Source organism: Peromyscus maniculatus, chromosome 2 (assembly GCF_049852395.1).
Source record: "Peromyscus maniculatus bairdii isolate BWxNUB_F1_BW_parent chromosome 2, HU_Pman_BW_mat_3.1, whole genome shotgun sequence".
NCBI classification, from domain to species: Eukaryota; Metazoa; Chordata; class Mammalia; order Rodentia; family Cricetidae; genus Peromyscus; species Peromyscus maniculatus.
In genome coordinates, this window is record NC_134853.1 from 117942633 (window position 1) to 117956051 (window position 13419).

The window sequence follows — 13419 nt, forward strand, 5'->3', positions numbered from 1 at the left end:
CAGTGATAAAGTATATGAGACTTGCTGCCAGTTAATTCCTGTATGTCGTCACAACTGTCCCGTGGCTACTATCCTTGTCCTTCAGGATACACAATTCATTCTTCAATGATTTAAATAAGGAGACATTAATAAGCCCCTACTTAGATCTGTATTGGTTCATTTAAGAAAATTAACAGGGGATGGTGAGTTTCCAAAATGCCAGAAACAGCTAGAAGGAGTTATTGTTTCTCCTAGAGTTCAATAAAGACTGAAACCTTGTGGGAGAAGTCAGCCAGAGGGCTGCAGCCATTACCAGGCATATGTTACTGAAACACAGACTTCTAATTTCTACACAACTTCTCATTGGTAGAACTAACTCCTAAAACAGTCATCAAGGGACCAGAATGAAGCAATTCACAGGATCAAATCTTCATAGATGAATGTGGTCTTCTTTTATCCCCTATATCCAACTCTTCCTAATGTTTTGTGACTGGTTGCTATTAGACAGGATTTTGAGTCATCTAAGGCCATCTTCAAATCTGTCACACCCTAGCTGTGTGATCTTAGTGATTGGCTGAGCCTCTCAGAAGCTCAGTTTTCTCATCTGGAAAAGGGGACCTTTAAGAAGTCACTTCTACCTCTCTGTTCTTGATCCAGCTGGGATCTCCCGTTCCCCTAAGCTCTCTTTCCCTCGACCCTTGCCCTTCATTAACCCCCCCCCCTCACATCCAGTTTGCTCATGTAGATCTTATCCATTTCACTGTCATTGGGCGATCCCTGAGTCTTTCTTAGTGTCCTCTTTTCTACGTAGCCTCCCTGGAGTTGTGAGTAAGTCTAGTCATCCTTTGTTTTACATCTAGTATTCTCCTATGAATGAGTACATACAATGTTTGTCTTTCTGAGTCTGGGTTACCTCACTCAGGATGATTTTTTTCTAGATCCATCCATTTGCCTGCAAACCTCATGATGTCATTGTTTTTCTCTGCTGAGTAGTACTCCATTGTTTATATGTACCACATTTTTTTCACCCATTCTTCCGTTGATGGGCATCTGGGTTGTTTCCAGGTTCTAGATATTACAAATAATGCTGGTAGGAACATAGCTGAGCATGTGCCCTTGTGGTATGGTTGAGCATTCCTTGGGAATATGCCCAAGAGTGGTATAGCTGGGTCTTGGGGGAGGTTTTTTCCCAGTTTTCTAAGAAAGCATCATATTGATTTCCAAAGTGGCTGTACAAGCTTGCATTCCCACCAGCAGTGGAGGAGAGTTCCCCTTGCTCCACATTCTCTCCAACATAAGCTGTCTTCAGTGTTTTTTATCTTAGCCATTCTGACAGGTGTAAGATGGTATCTCAGAGCTGTTTTGATTTGCATTTCCCTGATGATTAGGGATGTTGAGCAATTCCTTAAATGTCTTTCATCTATTTGAGCTTCCTCTGTTGAGAATTCTCTGTTTAGCTCTATAGCCCATTTCTTAATTGGACTGTTGGGCATTTTGATGTCTAATTTCTTGAGTTCTTTTATATATTCTAGATATCAGCCTTCTGTCAGATGTGGGGTTGGTGAAGATCTTTTCCCGTTCTGTAGGCTGTTGCTTTGTCTTGTTGACTGTGTCCTTTGCTCTACAAAAGCTTCTCAGTTTCAAGAGGTCCCGTTGATTGATTGTTTCAGTGTCTGTGCTACTGGTGTTATATTTAGGAAGTGATCTCCTGTGCCAATGAGTTCAAGACTACTTCCTACTTTCTCTTCTATCAGGTTCAGAATAACTGGATGACCATGATAAATGAAGACCCCATGGGTATAGGAAAAAGCAAAGTGCTAGAGAGGTCCCCAGAAATCCACAAAGATTCCTCCACAATAGACTACTGGTAATGGTCAAGAGAAAGCCCGAACTGACCTACTCTGGTGATCAGATGGCCAAACACCCTAACTGTCGTGCTAAAACTCTCATCCAATGACTGATGGAAGCAGATGCAGAGATCCACTGCCAGGCCCCAGGCAGAGCTCTGGGAGTCCAATCAGCGAGAAAGAGGAAAGATTGTATGAGTGAGAATTGTTGAGACCATGATTGGAAAAAGCACAGGGAAAAATAGCCAAACTAGTGGAAATACATGATCTATGAGCCAATAGCTGAGAAGCCCCCAACTGAATCAGGCCATCTGGATAAGTGAGACAGCTGATTAACTTGAACTGTTTGGGAGGCCCCCAGGCAGTGGGACTAGGACCTGTCCTTAGTGCATGAGGTGGCTGTTTGGAACCTGGGACCTATGCTGGGACACTTTGCTCAGCCTGGGTGAAGGGAGGAGGGGACTGGACCTGGCTAGACTGAATCTACCAGGCTGAGCTGAATCCCCAAGGGAGTCCTTGTCCTACAGGAGATGGGAACGGAGGGTGGGCTGGGGAGGGGGGTGGGCAGGAGGAAGGAGGACAGGGGAATCCGTGGCTGATATGTAAAATTAAATTAAATTATAAAATAAAAAAAGAAGTTAATTCTATAAACTAGTGTAAGTTTGCAAAGCAGAAGCTCAGTCAGTACAACCACTCCCAAGGCAAGCACTCCATGGTAGGGATGATGTTTTTCTCAGCCCCTGTCATTACTGCTTTTCTCCCTCTGCTTCTTGGCACCAGAAACAATTGATGGAAATCTCACCCTCCTCTATCTTTGAGCTACTTGATAATTTCACCTCCTTTTTCTGCATCTTCTATCTCTTTTGTACTAGACTCCTAGGGGGCATTTATAGCATTTCCCATTGCTACCTTCGAAAGAAGTTTTCTTCCCTCAATGTCAGTGTTATTACTTCATTGTTTGGATAGAATGTATCAAAACCATTTATATTCTTTTTTTTTTTTTAAAAAATGCCCCTTTACTCTTACCTTAAATATACGCACATCACCCATTTGTTTAAATCTGAAAAATCTTACCTCTTTCTTAACTCTTGCATTCAATAAACATACATGGGGCCGTGTATATTAAATCTCCAAAATACAGCTGGAATCCACCTGCTTTCCTCTGTGTCTAGCAGTACCAGTTCTTTGTGAGTCATCAACACCTCTCACCAACTTCACTGTAATAAATTCCCATGTGGGGTTACTGCCTCTTGTCTCTTTCTACCCGTTCTCCACACTATAGTTGGAATTTTTGTTCTAAAGAAAACATTTTGTCATGCCTCCTCTCAGTAAAATCTCCCCAGTGACTCCTGTTACTTGTATTAGAAAGACCACGCTCTTAATTGCTAGCAAGACTCATTATGTCCTAACTAATGCCACTAGCTGGATACTCATCTAGGGAGCCCCTTTCTCTTAGCCCCACAAGTCCCCAAATCCCTCAACTTTTGCTTTCCTATGGGTGGTGTATGTCCTAGCCAGGATCCTTTACCTTCAAGTTGAGCTTGGCTTTGCAATTTTCTTTCCATTTCCACCTCTAGCTGGATACCATGTCCTCCATGTTCTGAACACTAAAATCTGATGTAGTTGGCATCCATCTTCCTGTTATGTTTCTTCAGCTTTGAATTTTTGAGTCTATGAAGACAGGAATCACACTGATCTTTGATCATATTTCTAACATTTTGTCTAGTCTCTGACACTTTTCAATAAGAAATTTTAGCCCAGATAGTTTCCATTTATTCCCATTTTCCAATTTCATCTAGTCCCAATTACACAGAAAATCTATGGATTTGCAGATGACTTTGACCTTATAGTAGGTAAAGTGGAGACACAGCTCTAACTTACAAATGCAATGCTAGAGCTCCAATCTACAAAGAACCTTGGGCTTCTATATACAGGTCAACGAGCATGAAATGTAATAGCCCACATTTTCAGAGCACTTTGGAGAAGGTAAGCACAAACTTGATTTTGAAGTAAGATGAGCAATACAGAATTTGTCTTGTTGCACATTATAGTTTCTCGTTTATGGAAAGTCCTTTAGGCTGTTCAAACATATCCATAACACAAATGAATTGTCTTACTGTTCTTGGACACACTTGTTACTATTCCCTTCTTCTTATATGCATGGGATTTGTCATTAGACCAAATCATAAATGTTCACATTTCTGCAAATACCATAACTCAACCAGAAAGACCTGGACAGGATGTGTTGATGCTATCTTTCATGGTCTTAGTTTTTAATCTTTCCTCCTAGCTAGGATTCCTTATTCAATAAAAATTAATTTGACTAAATGAAGTTTGTTCATACACAAAGAATATATTTTTTAATAATTAAAGGTCTTGGATTATAGAGTTAGGGTTTGACAAGTGTTTCTCAAACTAGTCAGAACAAAAGAAGTGAGTTTATCTTTAAGACCCAGCATAGTAGTTCATGGAGAGATTAGGCCTGATATAGTCTAAAGGAAGCATGGCTATGCTCTAGTTGCTACTAGTGAGTTGTTAAAAGAAGTTCCATTTTCTACTCCAAAAGTCCAGGCTGATTCCCATCCTCTACACTGTTTCATAAAACATGAGCAAAGGAGCATTAAACTTTTCTATAATCATGAAGCAAACAAACAAGTTTGCAGTTGTCAAAAACTGTTAAAGACTGAACAAGCCAGTATGTAATACAAGTGAAGATGCTGGAAGACTTCCTGGAAATTTGGAGAAGGGGAATGCAAGGAAAACAGAAGTGTTTCCCAAACAAGAGAAATGTCTTAACATGGTAACAGAGGTATGAACAAGCACCATATACCCACAAGAAGGAATACAAATATATGGAATGAAAAACAGTGGAAAATAAACATGTAGAGATGGCCAACATTTGTAAAGAAAATATAATATTAAAAATTTAGCTTGTGCTGGTCATGGTGGTACATGATTGTAACTCTAACAGTCAGCAGGTAGAAGTACCATAATCAGGAATTCAAGGTAGCACAGTGAGTTTGAGGCCAGCCTGGGATACAAGACCATATATGTACATATGCAGATTTATGTGTATTTGTGTGCTCTACATGTAACTTAGTGGCCTGCTTTCAAAGGAATCTGCCTTTAATTGGATTAAGTTGTATTGAGGAAAAATGCACTGCATGGATATTGATTGTTAATTTTTAATGCAGAGAACTAAGTAAAAAGGTTTGAAGAGTATTTATTGCTCATTTCCTGTGAGCACCCAGAACAGCAGATGCTTTAAATACACAATTCCACAGAGCCTACATAATAACTCTTTTGGTAGATACAACTCTGCTTCCCTTTACATGGTGGAGAAACTCAGGCCAAAATGGTTAAGCCATATTTCCAAGTGACAGAGTACTTAAGCTATAGCTCAATCTAGGTCTTTCAAAATTGAGAACCTGGGCCTTTGTCATTCACAGCATGCAGCTTCTCATGAAACTTCAAGGATGATAACAGTGGTGAATTGAGGTAGAATTTGTTTCTTAAGTTTTAAAATTCACCTCCTCTCATCTTTAGAAATCATTACCAACCAAGCTGTTCATAAAAGGAAAAAAAATTGCCAAGTAACTAATTGTCAAAGTTATGGTTACTTTAATAAACAGAAATAAAGCCCATGGTTGAAGCTAGAAGGTTAATACTTTTTCCCTTTTTCTGACTGCTTACAATATGGCCCAATGTATAATATGGGCAGTCCCATCAAGACAATGAAAGAGACAACCATCCATCCTCAGGTCTAGACCCTCATAGGAAGTTATGGCTATCTAACAGCAAAGAACACAAAGCAGCAAGAAAAGATGGAAGCATTTGTCTCGAGAAAGCCAAAAACCTTTCCACTAGGGCTATAGACATAGACCATTAGAAAATGGTCCTCCATTGAGGCATGAGGAGCTACAGACTACTGAGAGAGGGGAAGTCAGTCTTCTCCAGAAACAAGACCCTTGATAAGTAATTCAATCCTAAGTGGTCAGCCTTAAACACAGCATATAATAAATGGATATATATGTATACATGTATATGAATAGGTTATATTATAAAGATAATTAAAGAAGAGGTAAGTAATTTGAGAGAGAGTGGGGAGAGCATGGGAAAGAGTTAGAGGGGGAGAGAGGGGGAAAATTATGTAAAAACAGTATTCACATATGGTATTCTAAAATTTTAAATGTAAATTAAAAAAGAAAATGTTCCTCTACTCTAAACACAGTAGGATTTCAGAAGAGCAGATGACACATGACAGGGTATTGCTTCTCCTGCAGACAAGAGTAGAAACATGGGCAACAAATAACATCGTTTTATCCTATACAAATACACTTTAGGACAGAGCTGTGTGTTCAAATACTTCCTGTAGTTCCCAAAGCACTTTAGCATTCATTATTGCACTTCACTGTAGCCCTTGAGGTCAAAAGCAAAAGTACAAAAAGGTTAAGTGATTTCCCCCAAATCAGATGGCTAGTAAGCTGACCATCCAGCCTTGCAAAGCTTCCAACCTTGTTTTTCTAAAGTCATAAGGACGTCTTATCCAACCATTTCATGAAGAGGGTACAGAGGTCAGGCAGAGAGAAGGACCTTGAGAACAGCGTGGCTAGCCTCTTACATCCCACTGTTGAGCATTTTCCCTGAGTTCCATCTGAAAGATTAGATGATTACAAGAATAAAACAAACACTGTATGCATCATCAATCTGTCCATGTTATGGCTTTTTTCATGTTTTAAAAAGAAGGAGGGAAGGAGGGGAGGCAGGGAAGGAGAGAGAGGGGGGGAAGAAAACAGATCAGCCCTAATCTTTAAAAAACCTAGTTATTCTGGTCATTGACATCAATACAGGCACAATTATTCATGTAAAAATAGTTCTCATAGTTGTTAGGAAGGCCTTTCTTAGAGCCACTGTTCTGTGCAAGTGATACCCATAGGGCCTGTTTAGAGAATACCCTAGATGGTCTCTAGACTATATTTTTCTGCCTATTCACATCACACTGCCTCAGTCTCCACACCTGAATACTGTGAATCACAAGGCAGTATGTTATACATAAGCTTATTTTAAGAAAAAATGTTAAGCATGTTTTATTGCATCCACTGCTCCATTCTAGGCATGCACAAAGCTAGTATTAAGATGGGTTTCCCCCCACCAGAATGTGTTGGTTGCCTGTGCTTTTCTTGTCAAATAAAAATAATACCACAGACCGAACATTATCTAAGAGTTTTTTCTCTATATCTTTTCCTAGATTTTTACAATCCCGGGTTTTATATATAAGTTTTTAAATATATTTTGAGCTTCTTATACATGAAAAAGTTCCAATTTAATTCTTTAGCATTTGACTATCCAGTTTTCCTAGTACCATCGAGTCAAGAAATGATTCTCACTGTATACTCTTGGTTCTGATGTAAAGATTAGTCAGCTATATATGTGTAGCTGCTTTGTGAAGCATTGATTGTCATCTGCTTTTAGTCAGTACTATACTATTTTGATTTCTGTAGCTTCATAATATATTCGGAAATCAGGAACTGTGGTGGTGGTGGTGGTGGTGGTGGTGGTGTGTTTATTTCTGGGTTAAATTTGTTGTTTAGGGTCTTTTCAGATTTCCTATAAATTTCAGGATTTTTCTTATATTTGTACTAAATATGTGGGACTACATAAAACTAACCTATGTTTGTATAGCAAGTAAATCAACAAAAGGAAACTATAACCTACAGAACAGGAGAAAACATCTATAAGCCACATACCTGATAAAGATACAACTCAACACAAACAACCCAATTTAAATACTTTCAAAGACATTAGCAGACATGGTTCTAAAGATGAAATTCATATGGAAAATTAAAGTGTGCTCAATGCCAATAAAACCATCAGGAAGTTCAAGTCAAAGGCATGAAGAATCTCCTATTACACCTATTGGGATAGATACTACAAATATGTGTTGGTAAAGACATGGAGAGAAGGCACCTCTTGAATACTTTCAGTGGGGAAATAAAATGATATAGCCATTATGGCAAACAATATGGAAGTGCCAAAAATACTAACAAGGGAGCCAACATTCAAGCTAGCAAAACTGTTCCCAGATTTACATCCAAAGGAAATGAAACTAGTGTCTTCAAGAAACATCTATATTCGCCATATTCATTGAGGTTGGATGAGGTCGGATTCACAGTCACCAAAAGTTAGAAAAAGCCTAAGTGTCCTTTGATGGATAAATGAATAAAGAAATTGATATATAAAGAAATAGTATTTGACTTCTAAAAAGAAAGTATTTTCAGGTGTGACTAAGTAAATGAACTCTGAGTACAATATGTTAAGAGACATAAGTCAGACACAGAAAGATAAATATTGTATGGTAACTCCTGTGAAATATAGATGAAGTTGAACTTGAAGAAACAGAGTATGAGCTGGGCTGGAAAGATAGTTTAACAATTAAGAGCACATACTGATAATGAAGTGGATCCAACTTTGAACAATAGTACCCAGCACAAGTACTTCTCACATCAGCCATGCAAAGCAAGGGTCATTATTGACACTACTTTATAGACCAGAAAATGAGTGTACAGAGTGACAAAGCTAGCTAGCAGATCCTGAACCTCCTCAAGGCGGCACTGGGCTCTAAGATAAAGCCATCGTCTTCCAGACCCACGGGAACTAATCACTACTCAATATTACTGCTACAGGGGTAAATACAAATCATACAGCAATGAACAGGAAATCACTGAATTCAATCTAAGTAAGTGTTTGAGAATGACGCTCATTTCCAGTTCTGACAAAGTAATTCTGCGTCATTTCTGTGTCAATACTAAAGAAAGTATTCAGGCATGGTCTCTAGTTCCTGCTCCAGAAGCAGAGCTGTGCATAAAAGCCACAAGATGACTCTATATCACCATGTCATTGTATTAGCCAGCTGGGCCTCAGGAAACTGACAAAAATTATGGTTGAGAGTGGAGCTTGGGAGACACCACCTCTTCCTAAGGTGCATTGGTAATTAATGGCTATTGGTAGGGTGCATTGTCAATTAATGGCTATGGGAGATGATTAATCATTATCCACAGTAGTGTACCCACTGGTTGGTTTACATTGCTACACTAAATGACACCCTCACATGTTGCTGGAGGGCTTCTCTGCAGGCTCCACCAAGCCCCGCAGTCCCACAATCCATGTATAAAATAATCACTCAGACGTTTATATCACTTATAAACTGTATGGCCGTGGCAGACTTCTTGCTAACTGTTCTTTTATCTTAAATTAACCCATTTTTATAAATCTATACCTTGCCACGTGGCTGGTGGCTTACCAGAGTCTTCACATGTTGCTTGTCCTGGCGGTGGCTGCAGTGTCTCCCTCCTCAGCCTTCCACTTCCCAGAATCCTCCTCTCTCCTTGTCCCACCTACTTCCTGCCTGGCTACCTACTTCCTGCCTGGTCACTGGCCATCAGTGTTTTATTTATATAGAATGATATCCACAGCATTTCCCCTTTTCTTCTTTTTTTAAAAAGTAAGGTTTTAACTTTAACATGGTAAAATTACATATAACAAAACAATTATCAAGCAAGAATTACAGTTACAATATTAAAGAAGATGTCCTATCTATCTTATATTTGTGAATTTAAGGTTTTATATCTAACTTATCTTTTATCATAACTGAGGAAATTACAACTATCTAGTTTGCTGAGGAGGGAGATGGTGGAAATGGCGGAGATGGCGGAAATCGGAGCAAGCACTCCCCTGCCTCTTTCACTGGTCTGGGGCTAAGCTAGGGAATTGAGATCGGACTAGCTGCTCCCTTTTTCGGGAATGGAACCGTGTAGGTGTTCCCTGGTTATATGGAATTTTGCAGGTGGGTTTAGGTACCCGCCAGCTAGGGAGGAGAGAGCAGGAGCCGCCCAGGCCTTTGGAGTTTGCCCCACGTTGGGCGCCAGATATTGGAGAAATTATTTTGGCCATTCCACGTATTTAAAATGATATTTATTTAATGGCATAACTCACAAATTAAGTAATGGGTAGGTCGCAGGGTCTGGGGAAGGTGTATTGCAATCCAGCAGTGTTCTCCGGAGCTATGCACAGTCCACCTTTCACCGTTCAGCATCCCGGCACCGAGAGAGCGCACCGAGAGAGAGCTGGCCCATCCAGCTCTCGGGTCCCCAGGTGCCTCCCCTCGCCCCGCCTCGTAGGTGTGACAGTTGCCAGAGTCTCAATGGGGGTTGGAACTTCCAGATCCAAGCTGGAATGGCTACCCACTACACTCACACTCGTGTTCATGCAAGTAACCCTACTTAAATTCAATGGGTCACAAAAAAATGGCATGAAAGTTTGAAATAACTTGTTGGAAAGAAGAGTTTCAGCAAGAGAACGAGGTGAATATAGATAATGATAGAAGCACATAACCAAAATGCATCATGTGCATGTATGAAATTTTCAAAGAAAAAAAAATTCAAAATAGCATTTCACATAGGAAATCTCTTTTTTTAATTAAGAAAATTTTTATTCATTTCACATACCAACCACCGATTGCCCCTTTCTTCTTTCCTCCCACCCCACTTCCCACCTTCCCCTCCCACCCATCCACTCTCCATTCCCTCCTGGAAAAAGGTAAGGCCTCCCATGGGGAGTCAGCAGATCCTGGTACATTCAGTTGAGGCTGGTCCAAGCGCCCCCACACACACACACATCAAATCTGTGCAAGGTGTCCCACCATAGGTAGTGGGCTCCAAAAAGCCAGCTCATGCACCAGGGATGGATTCTGATCCTACTGCCAGGACCCCTTAAACAGATCAAGCTACACAACTGTCTCCTTTTTGCAGAGGGCCTAGTCCAGTCAAATGGAAGCCACAGGTGTTGGTCTAAATTTCATGAGCTCCCACTAGCTTGCTTTAGTTGTCTCTGTAGGTTTCTCCATCATGATCTTGATGCTCCTTGCTCATAGAATCCCTCTTTGCTCTCTTCAACTGGACTCCTGGAGCTTGGCCTAGTGCTTGGCCATAAATCTCTGCATCTGCTTCCATCAGTTACTGGAGAAAGGCTCTATGATGACAGTTAGGGTGTTCACCAATCTAATTACTGGGATAAGCCAGTTCAAGCACCCTCTCCATTATTGCTAGTAATCTAAGCTGGGGTCATCCTTGTGGATTCCTGGAAACTTCCCTAGCACCAGATTTCTCCCTATCCCCATGATGTCTCCCTCGATCATGGTATCTCTTTCATTGCTCTCCCACCCCATCTCTGTTATAGCTTGACCATCCCATTCCCTTATGTTCTCTTCCCCCATACTGTACCCTCTATTTCCCCCATCACTCCCAGTTTACTCATGAAGATCTAATCTATTTCTGCTTCCCAGATGACCCATGGATCCCTCTCACGTCCTCCTTGCTACCTAGCTTCTCTGGAGCTGTGGTTTGTAGTCTGGTTACCCTTTGCTTTATATCTAGCATCCACTTATGAGTGAGTACATACCATATTTGTCCTTCTGAGTCAGGGTTACCTCATTTAAGATATTTTCTAGTTCCATCCATTTGCCCACAAATTTCATAATATCATTGTTTTTTACTACTGTGTAGTACTCCATTGCGTGTATGTACCACATTTTATTTATCCATTCTTCAGTTGAGGGACATCTAAGTTGTTTCCAGGTTCTAGTTATTATGAATAATGCTGCTATGAACATAGTTGAGCAAATGTCCTTGTGGTATGCTTCAGCATTCCTTGGGTATATGTCCAAGGGTGGTATAACTGGGTTTGGAGGAAGATTGGTTCCCAATTTTCTGAGAAACAGCCATTTCTGAGAAATCTGATTTTCAAAGTGGCTTTATAATTTGCACTCCCACCAACTGTGGAGGAGTGTTCCCCTTGCTCCATATCCTCTCCAATATAAGCTGTCATCAGTGTTTTTTATCTTAGCCATTCTGACAGGTGTAAGATGGTATCTCAGAGTTGTTTTAATTTGCATTTCCCTGATGACTAAGGATGTTGAGGAATTCTCTAAATGTCTTTCAGCCATTTGAGATTATTTTGCTGAGAATTCTCTGTTTAGCTCTGTAGCCCATTTTTAATTGGATTGTTTGGTATTCTACCCCCACCCATCTCTGCCCCAGGAAATCTCTTATGAACATAAGATTTGGGACAAAAAGCAGAAAGATGAACATCAGGAGAATGATGGAAATATGGATAGAAGAAGGGGATGAATCTCCGTGCTGTTCTAGTAGTCTATAAAGAGCTTGTATGGTCTGGGGAGATTTGGGGAAAACTGCCAGCATTGGGCAAGGCCCCAATGGAGTTATGCACATTACATATTTAGAAAGCATCATCTGGCACTTTTCTGAGCTAGGCTGCCCTTTTGTTTTCCCAAATGAAATGGCATATAAAAGCACCAAAAAATACCCACTATCTGGTTAGCACCAGCTATGAGCTTTGTGACAGGGGTCCCCACAAACCCTTTATATGTATTGCTTCCCTCTTACAATATTATCTAGGAAATTGCTTACATTTTTCTAGCACTTAAACAAATATGTCTCAGAATATGCCCAAAATCATTCTTCTAAGCCTGAAATGAGAATGTTAATACACTGACTTCACCAAAGCCCTTTTTACACTCACAATCCCCTCTGAAATTGTAGGCTGTTGATTAGACATTACTTAAACTCTGAGCTAGTGATCACAATCCCCAGAAAAGCAGGAAGTAACCATGTCTTATTTACCATTTAGCCTCAACCCCTGGGGAAGCAGAGTTGATGCAAAGGGACTCTTTAGTAATTGTCAACAGAAATATCAATCTGAACAACACAATAAAAATAGCTTCACTCAAATTAAGAAAATCAGGTGAGAGACCATAGTGTCTAGGGAGTGCATAATAAGAAATGATGCACTGAAGAAGAAATTTTTAACATTTCCAATATCACCAAACCACTAGTCAAATGACAGTAAAGCATAGGGAGATATTCTGTCCTCTGAGGGAAAAAAGAGGAAAGTGAACTTTGAACACTGCCTTAGAACCCCACGTCAGTGCACCAATAGAAACCCAACATAAGCCAAATCTCCATGGCCTCTGCCTACAGGAAAGTACCCACAGCCTGAGTCTCTGGACCTGCCCCATTACCCCACTAGAAGCTACAACCACTAGGAGATGGAATCAAGTTCTGACCTACAGCACACTGCTAAGTAAAGTGGAGTTGGGAGAAGAATAACTCATAGTGTTAGGAAAACTCTGAGTTAGCAGCTTGGATTTCAGCCCAGCTTTGCAAGAGACTTAACAGTTAAAGGATTCTAGCCCAGGATAGTACCTACCATGGTTGCACTAACTTTAAAGGGCACCCTGGAATTGCAACAACTGCAGCAATCATAAACCTAAGTTCCACATCAAAACACTTGCTTAGAATTTCAGGCTGGGCATGCTGTTGCAGGACCACTTAAGATAAATGAAAACAGAAAGAGCTATAGCAAAAGCTTTCTTCTTCAATAGCCAGACATTACAAATGGATGAAAAGAAATTAGAGAAAGATGATGTTGCAGTAAGTGTCCGGAAAGAAATGGAAATATCTAAACTTTGATAAAGAGTTAGAAACAGTTGACATGGCAATGTTCACGAGAAAATCTC

General features: G+C 40.2%; 1 long non-coding RNA gene across 3 annotated transcripts in view; it reads right to left on the minus strand.

Annotated features, from left to right (window-relative positions):
- The window catches only part of LOC121827299 (uncharacterized), a 62719-nt gene that overhangs the window by 17547 nt on the left and 31753 nt on the right, over positions 1–13419 (minus strand). For all 3 annotated transcript variants that reach the window (XR_013049223.1, XR_013049225.1, XR_013049224.1), the window contains exon 6: positions 3355–3497. This is a non-coding gene — a long non-coding RNA (uncharacterized LOC121827299). The remainder of the gene's footprint in view (positions 1–3354; positions 3498–13419) is intronic.